Source organism: Oryctolagus cuniculus, chromosome 11 (genome assembly GCF_964237555.1).
Source record: "Oryctolagus cuniculus chromosome 11, mOryCun1.1, whole genome shotgun sequence".
In the NCBI taxonomy this organism is placed as follows: Eukaryota; Metazoa; Chordata; class Mammalia; order Lagomorpha; family Leporidae; genus Oryctolagus; species Oryctolagus cuniculus.
The window spans coordinates 112,941,638-112,951,346 of NC_091442.1; the positions used below are offsets into that span (position 1 = coordinate 112,941,638).

Below are 9,709 nucleotides of genomic sequence, written 5' to 3' on the forward strand. Positions count from 1 at the left end.
CTGGCCTGGAAGAGGGGCAACCGGGACAGAATCCGGCGCCCCGACCGGGACTAGAACCCGGTGTGCCGGCGCCGCTAGGCGGAGGATTAGCCTAGTGAGCCGCGGCGCCGGCCTGTTTGTTTGTTTTTAAGATTTATTTATTTATCTGAAAGGCAGACTTACAAAGAGAGAGAGAGATCTTACATCTGCTGGTTTATTCCCCAAATGGCCACAACAGCCAGGCTGGGCCAGGCTGAAGCCAGGAGCCCAGAACTCCATCTGGGTCTCCCACGTGGATGCAGGGGCCCAAAGCCTTGGGTCTTCCTCTGCTGCTTTCCCAGGGGCATTAGCAGGGAGCTGGATTGGAAGTGGAGCAGCCGGGGGCTTGAACCAGGGCCTATATTGGAAACAGGTGTTGCAGGCGGTGGCTTAAGTCACTGTGACACAACCCCGGTTGCTATTGACAATGTTTTAAGAAGGAGAAACCTGTCATTTCTCATTAAAAATAATACTAAAGGGCTGGACTTCAGCCCCACCGATAAGACAGACATCGGGGTCCTACTCTAGCTTCCTGCTGGTGCAGACCCCGTGAGGGAGCAGGTGGGGCTCTGGGGGCCAAGTTCACATGCCAGACCTGGATGGAGTTCCCGGCTCTCGCTTCAGCTCGGAAAGTGGACCAGTGGAGGGGCGTGCTCTGCTTCTCTCTCTCAAAATTAAATGGAGAGGAGGAGGAGGGAGAAGCAGAAGGAGGAGAATGGAGGTGACCGGCAACACAGAGGCAGCAGGCGTGCACCCCAGCTCTTGCCTGTGGGCCACCTGGCCACACTCCCCCCACAGCCTCGGTTGCTCACCCTGCCTGTGTTTGCCCAGGGGCCCGAGAGCTCAGGAATTCTCACCTGATCCCACATCCCTGCGTTAGATGCAGCCCAGAGAGGGCAAGTGACTTTCCCACGGTCACACAGCTCATGAGTAACTGATCCGGGACCAAGAAGATCTGAAATGTCGGGGGGGGGGGGCCACCCAACCCCCACTCAAGCCCCCAGACAACCTCCAGCGTAGCTGTACTGATGAGCGGTAAGGTGGACTCACCTGTGTAGGGAGGTGAGTGGAGGCTGCTGGAAAACCAGAGGGGACCCCAGGGGGCCAGACGGTTCTGGCGTCATCCCCCTGGAGGCCTCCCTCCTCGCCGGGACCCCGGGCACCTGACCTGCGAGGTGATCCCTGCCCCCACCCCGGGGGGTTACTCCTGAGTCTGACTCTCCCCCTCCCCGGCAGCACGAGAGCTGAGGTCCCCGGGGCGCACTCAGCAAGCAGCAGCCGGGCTGTTTCGCAGCCCGGGGTGTGACCCAGAAAGGCACCTGGTGCGGCTGAGGCCAGGAGCCAGCAGGAGGCCGAGGGGAGGCAGCGATGCATGGCCGGGACAGTCAGCCGGGCAGGCAGGTGACGCCCTCCACTCAGGACCTCGGACCTTGGACCCCTGCAGAGTCCCTTGCTAAGAGCCAGCTGGGGGAGCCCCTGAGCAGCGAAGGCCTCCCAGCACCTGCCAGGCGACACAGTGGGTCCTCGGGCCTCCCTCCCTAGTGTCTGTGTCCCCGTCTCCCTGTACAGGGACCCTGGGATGGGACCAGGGCCCTCCTTGATGGCTTCCCTTTAATGGTGTCAACCCTTCAAAGGCCCCACGACAGCCCCACCATAGCCCGAGAGACTGCAGTGTAGGGTTCCAAGGTGTGCATTATGAGCCCACCACAGAACCTAAGGCGACCTGGGACTTTCTCCCAGCCCCAAACTCCGAAGGGCACCGAGACGCCTCTTCCCCACACAGCTCTAGGGCTGGGCTCCCCGGGGACAGCGGTGCAGGCACCTGCAGGGAGATGGGGAGGGTGGGGGCGGGGCAAGGAGGGAAGTCTCTTCCTCACCCTTCTGTCCACTCCCACCCAGAGCCCTGCGGGCTGCTCAGGGCAGAGTCCAGCTGACTGACCGTGCCCACTCCTGCTGGACTCAGCCCAGCAGGGCCTCTTCCTGGCGCCCCAGATCCTGCCCCTACCTTCCCTGGCAGGAGGGCCCTGGGTCCGCAGCCGTCACTGCCAGCCCATCAGCTCCGGTTCCTGCAGAACACGGAGGAGGTCCTTCCCACCCCCGCTGTCACTCAAACACACCAAAGCTCCCCACGCCCATCGGTTATAAAACTCGCATTTAATGTAGAAAATGTGGGCAATGATCAAAGCTTATAAAAGCAATAAAAAGTAATAATGTATGTTTACCTGTAATTACACAGTCATGTTCCTCTTGGATTTCTAGCTAAACCCCTCATCAACAATGCGGCATCGTGGTGCGCAGGTGTAGCTGCCTCTTACGACACCCACATTGCATATCCGAGTGCCAGCTGGAGTGCCGGCCACTCTGCTTCTGACCCAGTTTCCTGTTGCAGTACCTGGGAAGGCAGCAGAGGATGGCACAGGGGCTTGGACCCATGAGTCCTTGGGCCTCTGCACCTAGCAGGAGACCAAGATGGAGTTCTCGGCTCCTGGATTCATCCTGGCCCAGCCCTGGCTCTTTGTGGGCCGTTTGGGGAGTGAACCAGCTGCTGGAAGGACTTTGTGTCTCTGTCTCTCCCTCTCTCTCTGTTGTTCCGCCTTTCAAATCAGTAACAAACAAATAACTAGTTGTTTTAAATGTAGCAAGGGGAGGGCATTTGACACAGGGGTTAGGGCCCTGCTCCAGACACCCGCTACCAGTATCAGAGCATCTAAGTTTGAGTGTCAGGGCTCTGCTTCTGATCCGGCTTCCTGCTCATGCGCACCCTGGGAGGCAGCAGGCGATGGCTCAAGGACTGGGGTCCCTGCCACCCACAAGGGAGACCTGGATGCAGTTCTGGGCTGCTGGCTTCAGCCTGGCCCTGCCCCAACCATTGCAGACATGTAGGGGATGAGCCAGCAGACGGAGTGCTCTCTCTCTCTCTCTGCCTTTCAAATATACACTTTTTTTTTTTTTGACAGGCAGAGTGGACAGTGAGAGAGAGAGAGAGAGACAGAGAGAAAGGTCCTCATTTTCTGTTGGTCCACCCTCCAAATGGCAGCTACAGCCAGCGCACCGCGCCGATCCGATGGCAGGAGCCAGGTGCCTCTCCTGGTCTCCCATGCGGGCGCAGGGCCCAAGCACTTGGGCCATCCTCCACTGCACTCCCGGGCCACATCAGAGAGCTGGCCTGGAAGAGGAGCAATTGGGACAGAATCCGGGGTGCCAGCACTGTAGGCGGAGGATTAGCCTAGTGAGCCGCGGCGCCGGCCTCCAAATAAATACTTTTTAACAAATTTCCAGGGGGCCGGTGCTGTGGTGTAGCTGGTAAAGGCACCGCCTACAGTGCCAGCATCTTCTATGGGTGCCAGTTTGAGTCCCGGCTGCTCCACTTCCAATCCATCTCTCAGCTATGGCCTAAGAAAGCAGTAGAACATGGCCCAAGTCCTTGGGCCCCTGCACTCATGTGGGAGACCCGGAAGAAGCTCCTGGCTCCTGGCTTTGGATCAGCGCAGCTCCAGCCGTTGAGGCCAGTTGGGGAGTGAACCAGCGGATGGAAGACTCTCTCTCTGCCTCTGCCTCTCTGTAACTCTGCCTTTCAAATAAATAAATGAATAATCTTTGAGCATTTTTTCAGGACAACACTTTGTCTGACAATGTACAGCCTAGTGCCTACCTCCCAATCCTTGAATCACGTGGGAACATCCTATCCTTTGATTATCAAACGCAAGGGCTGAAGCCCCCGGGCCACCTGCCCAGCCACTTCTTGTTGGGGGAGGTCACAGTCCCAGAGGCCACTCCGGGCTCCATCTCCTGCTCCTATAAGCTTCTCCATCTCTTCTCTGGGAGGTCTTTGCTTCCCCTTCTGCTTCCAGACCTCGGGGCGGAAATGAAGCAAGCAAAGCGTTTTCCGAAGTCAGAAGGACCGTCCTCTGACACCGTGTTAGCCCGTCTCGTGCCGCTGCGATGGAATACGCGAGGCCGGCCATTTTCCATCAACAGAAACGCATGGGCTCGCGTTCCGGGAGGCAGGGAAGCCGCAGATTGTGGAGCCAGCCTCCCGCAGGGCTCAGCTTGCTGCGACACCCATGGCATGGGCAGAAGCAGCATCAGGTGCCCCACACTCCAAACCCTCTCCTCGTAGCTCCAGTTCCCTCCCGGAGAGTCTCACGTCTTGGCCCGGATGCTGGGTCAGATCGCAATTTGTAAGTTCCTGCTTCCTTGCAGGAGGGGCCTGATGGCTGGCTTCCAAGCCCCTCAGATCAGAACTCGCCCGGCCAGTACTTCCACATACCAGGCTTCTCCAAGCTAATCTTTAACTGTGCCCCACGCCAGAGAAAGCAGATTTGAGTCACTTCTTGCTCCTGCACATGTGGTGGTGGTGGGGTCCACCAGGTTTGCTAACAAGTGGACAAGAGAGGGTGAGAGAGAGATACAGAGAGAAGACAGAACTCTTCCCTTGATCCCAAAGCCAGTCTTGCGATGACAGCAGGGACCCACGCACCAGCACATTGGGGATCAAATTCCCAACACATGAACCGGAGGAACACGACCAGACCATAGCCCCTGCCCAGCAGGTGAAAGCCACAGAGGTCATTTCTGTTGATGTTACTTTAAATACTTGTCCAGACCTTCTCCTGATAGGGGAGGGGTGCCACTGTTGTGGCACAGTGGCTTAAGCTGTTGCTTTTGACACCAGCATCCCATATCAGAGGGCTGCTTCGAGCCCCGACTACCCTGCTTCTGATCCAGCTCCCTGTCAAGGGGCCAGGGAAGGCAGCAGAAGATGGCCCCAGTGCTTGGGCCCCTGCCAGCAACACGGGAGACCTGGATGAAGCCCCTGGCTCCTTGCTTTGGCCTGGCTCAGCTCCAGCTATTTCAGCCATTTGGGCAGTAATAGATCTCTCTCTCTCTCTCTCTCTCTCTCTCACATTTGGGCAGTAGTAGATTTGTGTGTGTGTGTGTGTGTGTGTGTGTGTGTGTGACTCAGCCTTTCAAATAACTGAGTAGGTTTTTTTTTTTTAATAATGCAGAGATGAGGATGACTGCAGATCCAGCGAATCCCTCGAGTGGAAGCGGAACTCATCTTTGTCCTCAGTTTTAAGGAGGGGAAACTCGGGCCCCAAAGAGACAAGGAAGCGTTTCTTGCATTGAGCCCAAAGAGAGCTTCCAGCCACTCCACAGTGCCAACCACCTTCCCAGGCAGCCGCAGGAGATCCCGGCCGCGGTGGAGGCGGAGTTATTGCCAAGGTCCCGCAGGTTCTCACTCTGGGTTCACAGAGAGCAGCGTGCGCAGCATGAACCGCATGACGTGGGGCCAGGGCACGAGGGGCACGCTGTCCCCTCAAATGGAGAGCCTGGGGCAGCAACCCCAGGCCGCCGGGCTCTACGTGCTGACCCCTTGCTGAGTAATTCTTTCCTGAGCCGCCTTTCCTGCTGAGTCACGGTCCCCGTGGCTTTTTTGCTGAGTCAAGGTCCCGAGGTCTGTTTTCGCTGAGTCACGGTTCCAGCTGCTTCTGGTTTAATCCCTTGAGGCAAAGTGCAGGCTTGGGGGGGGGGGGGAGGCGGAGACCAAGACATTGGGCGGGGCCGTGGGGAGCTGCCAGGGACAGCACGTCCCCTCCCTGCTTCCCTGTTGTAGCTAGCGTCTTGGTCGCCATGGCCCGGGACACTGCAGGCGCTGTGCTGGGAACTTCCTCACGTTACCCCTCAGAGCCCGCTGGGGAGCTCCTCACCCAGAGAGACCAATGCGGGATAGCGGGCCTGGGCTTCCCGAGGCTGAGACCACGGAGGCAGAACAGTGCACCACAGCCTCCTGGCTTGCAGTTCCTGGAGCACCGGGGTGGGGGGGTGTCCAGTGCAGGAACTCAGAACACACCCCCAACATACGCCCTGAGCCTTGAGGATTATTTTGAGCTAAATGCATTTTAAAAATGCAAGAAGGTGACTCCGACTCTTCCTTTTTTCTTTTCTTTTTTTTTTTTTTTTTTTTTGACAGGCAGAGTGGACAGTGAGAGAGAGAGACAGAGAGAAAGGTCTTCCTTTGCCGTTGGTTCACCCTCCAATGGCCGCCGCGGCAGGCGCGCTGTGGCCGGCACACCGCACTGATCCGATGGCAGGAGCCAGGTACTTCTCCTGGTCTCCCATGGGGTGCAGGGCCCAAGCACCTGGGCCATCCTCCACTGCACTCCCTGGCCACAGCAGAGAGCTGGCCTGGAAGAGGGGCAACCGGGACAGAATCCGGCGCCCCGACCAGGACTAGAACCTGGTGTGCCGGCGCCGCAAGGCAGAGGATTAGCCTAGTGAGCCGCGCTGGCCTCTTCCTTTTTTCTTCCAAAAAATTGAAGGTAAAACTGCCTGTCGCAGAAGAAAAGGGACAAAGGACATTCGTACGGAAGGTGGGCGCGGAGGCCTAGAGGAGTCTCCATGAGCACACATGGGTCAGCCTAACCCACCCCTCCACCCAGTTAACCACCCCGGCCCACGCCCCTGGCCTTGGCACCACGTCAGGGTTTACTGCTCTTTGTCCATCTCGTGTGGGTGACTCTGCCTGCACCTGTGGGTGTCCATTTCCTTGTGAGGAATAAATTTGCATCATTTTTCCCTGCTAATTTGTTTTATGTCAGTTTAATTCTTAGGTCCAACAGAAAACCCTAGGAGGGCACAGGTAGCATTTTACCTTCTCTGCCAAGTAATATGTTTGCACGAAAGTAAACTTTTCTGGTTTTTATAATTATACGGCCGTTTCAAGAGACAGTCTTTAGGTTTGGTATCTGCTAAAGAATTTGGGGCCAGTGCAGCAGGCCACTTGTGATGTTGGCATCCCCTGTGAGCACCGGCTGGAGTCCTGGCTGGGCTACTTTCTTTCCTTTTTTTTTTTTTTTTTAAGATTTTTTTATTTATTTGAAAGAGTTACACAGAGAGAGGAGAGGCAGAGAGAGAGAGAGAGAGAGAGAGAGAGAGAGGTCGTCCATCTGCTGGTTCACTCCCCAATTGGTCGCAACGGCTGGAGCTGCGCTGAACTAAAACCAGGAGCCTGGAGCTTCTTCCGGGTCTCCCATGGGGTGCAGGGCCCAAGGACTTGGGCCATCCTCCACTGCTTTCCCAGGCCATAGCAGAGAGCTGGATCAGAAGTGGAGCAGTCGGGACTAGAACCAGCACCCAAATGGGATGCCAGTGCCTCAGGCCAGGGCGTTAACCCACTGTGCCACAGCGCTGGCCCCTGGGATACTTTCCATCCAGCTCCCTGCTAATGCCCCGGGAAAGCAGCCGAAGAGACTCAAGAGCTTGGGCCCCTGCACCCACGTGGGAGCCCCAGATGGAGTTCCAGGCTCCTGGCTTCGGCCCGGCCCAGACTTGGCTGTTGTTGGGGAGTAAACCAGCAGACAGAAGATCTCTCTCTCTCTCTCATTCCCTATCTCTGTAACTCTGCTTTTCAAATTAAAAAAAATCTTTAAAGAATTATATTATTTATTCAAAATACAGTAAAAATATGGAATGCTTTAGAATTTACATGTCATCGTTGCACAGGGGCCTTGCTAATCTCTGTATTGTCCCAACTTTAGCAAATATGCTACCGAAGCAAGCACTAAACTTTTCTTTACAAAAGGCATGTGTTTTACAATTTATAACCAAGCAGGGGAGGGAGAAATATATATATATATATACACACACACACACACACACTACACACACACACACACATATATATATATAAGTATTTTAGTGCATTTTGAAATCCATGCAGTTTTCTCTAATACATATTTTCTATGAACTTTTTGAAGACAGAGAGAGAACAAATATGATAAAGTGTTAGCAAGTGAGGGTGGCGCTGTGGCATAGCAGGTTAAGCCTCTGCCTGTGGCGCCAGCAGCCCATATGGGTGTTGGCTCAAGTCCTGGCTTCTCCACTTCCGATCCAGCTCCCTGCTAATGGCCTGAGAAAACAGCAGAAAATGGCCCAAATATTTGGGCCCCCGCCGCCTACATAGGAGACCCAGAAGAAGCTCCTGGCTCCTGGCTTTAGGCAGGCCCAGCCCCAGCTGTTGTAGTCACTTGGGAAGTGAACCAATAGATAGAAGATTCTCTCTCTCTCTTTCTGCCTTTCAAATAAATAAATCTTTTAAAACCAAACAAAATGAAAAAACCATGATTAAGAGCAAGGTTTGTCAGATGTTAGTGACCTCCACCCTAGTGCAGAACTCTCTAGAAACTTCTAGATGGGGAAAAAAAAGAATCTGGCTGAATTACGAAAGGGGAACTGGATACCTCTGTGAGCAACACAACAGCGAATGCTTCTGGCGCACTTCCTCTGTGCCAGGCCCTGGCCTGCACTTCCCACAGAGGTTGCACTGAGTTTGTCCTGACCACGTGCCCCTGAGGTGAAGCTGGCTTTAACCCTCATTCTGTCGAACGAGGAAGCAGAAACTTAGGGGTTCAGGTGTGCACAGGTGATGTCATTGACCCTGTACTTGATTGCACCCCTTCTTAGAGCTCATTGTTTTAGCCAGTCTACAAGGAGTACCTTGAGCAGATTGAACCGGGTGCTGGGGTTGTGGCCAGGCTCCGTACTCGTGAGACTGTCCCAGCTGTCTTTGCTTTCCAAAGACAGGCCTGCTGGCTCGCCTCTAGGACCTTGGTCGCTGGACATGTGCTCATGGAGGTCAGATGATGCTTGAAAAAGACACCACTCCCGGAGCAGGCATTGGGGTGCGCTGGGTTACGCCACCACTTGGGACACCCACATCCTGCTTCAGGATGCCAGTGCAAGTCCCAGCTACTCCACAGCAGTGATTGCTGGTCCAAGTACTTGGGCCCCTGCCATCCACATGGGAGGCACAGATGGAGCTCCTGGGTCCTGGCTTCACCCTAGACCAGCCCCGGTGGTTGTGGCCATTTGGTGAGTGAGACAGTGGACAGGAGATATACGCTCCTGCCTTTAAATAAATAAATAAATCTTTTTAAAAAAAGGACATATGTTCCACCAGGACCTGTCCCCTTCCTTTTTTTTTTTTTTTTTTAATTTGAGAGGGAGAGACAGAGATCTACCATTTGCTGGTTCACTCCTCAAATGCCCACAGCAGCCAGGGCAGGGTAGGAAGAAGCCAGGAGCTCACTCCGGGCCTCCCAAGGTGGGTGGCAGGGACCCGAGCACTGGAGCCATCACCTGTCGCCTCCCAGGCTGTGCGTGAGCAGGGAGCTGGGACCAGGAGAAGAGCGGGGGCTGGAGTCCCGGGTTTAAAGACATCCCAAGGAGCGTTCTCACCACTGCACAAACTCGGCCCGCTGCTTCTGCCGTTTGCTGGGAAAACAGCTCTCCCGGGAGGGGGCTGCCTCTGCGGATCCCCCTAAGGAACCTCGCTTGCTAACCCATGGGAGGCTTTGTCTTGTCTGGGGCGAACACGTGTCTCCTCATCCGTCGGCTGGGTTTCAGCCTTACTCAGGAGGTCCATGCCCACCAGAAGGGTTCAGCTTTTTGCAGTCCAGCCTGTGTGTTTCTGTTCTGCTTGTTTGTTTTTATTTTTTACCCTTTGGGCTCGGCTGCCTGGCTGAGAAAGGCTGCAGATCACTCCTGGACCCCCCAGCTCGGTGTCTGTGTGGGGTACAGGTGCAGACAGGACACCGCTGTGACCTTGCATACCTGGTGTGGCCCGGGCTGGAGGGTACTCAGACAGGGTCTCCCCTATTCCTCCAACCTCCCATCCAGCTTGGGGCAC

General features: G+C 55.5%; 1 non-coding gene across 1 annotated transcript; it reads right to left on the reverse strand.

The window, feature by feature from the left end:
• Positions 1 to 7,480: 7,480 nt before the first annotated feature.
• Positions 7,481 to 7,583, reverse strand: LOC127491193 (U6 spliceosomal RNA). The gene has a single exon (XR_007919787.2). It is a non-coding gene; the product is annotated as a U6 spliceosomal RNA (small nuclear RNA).
• Between the last annotated feature and the right edge of the window lie 2,126 nt (positions 7,584 to 9,709).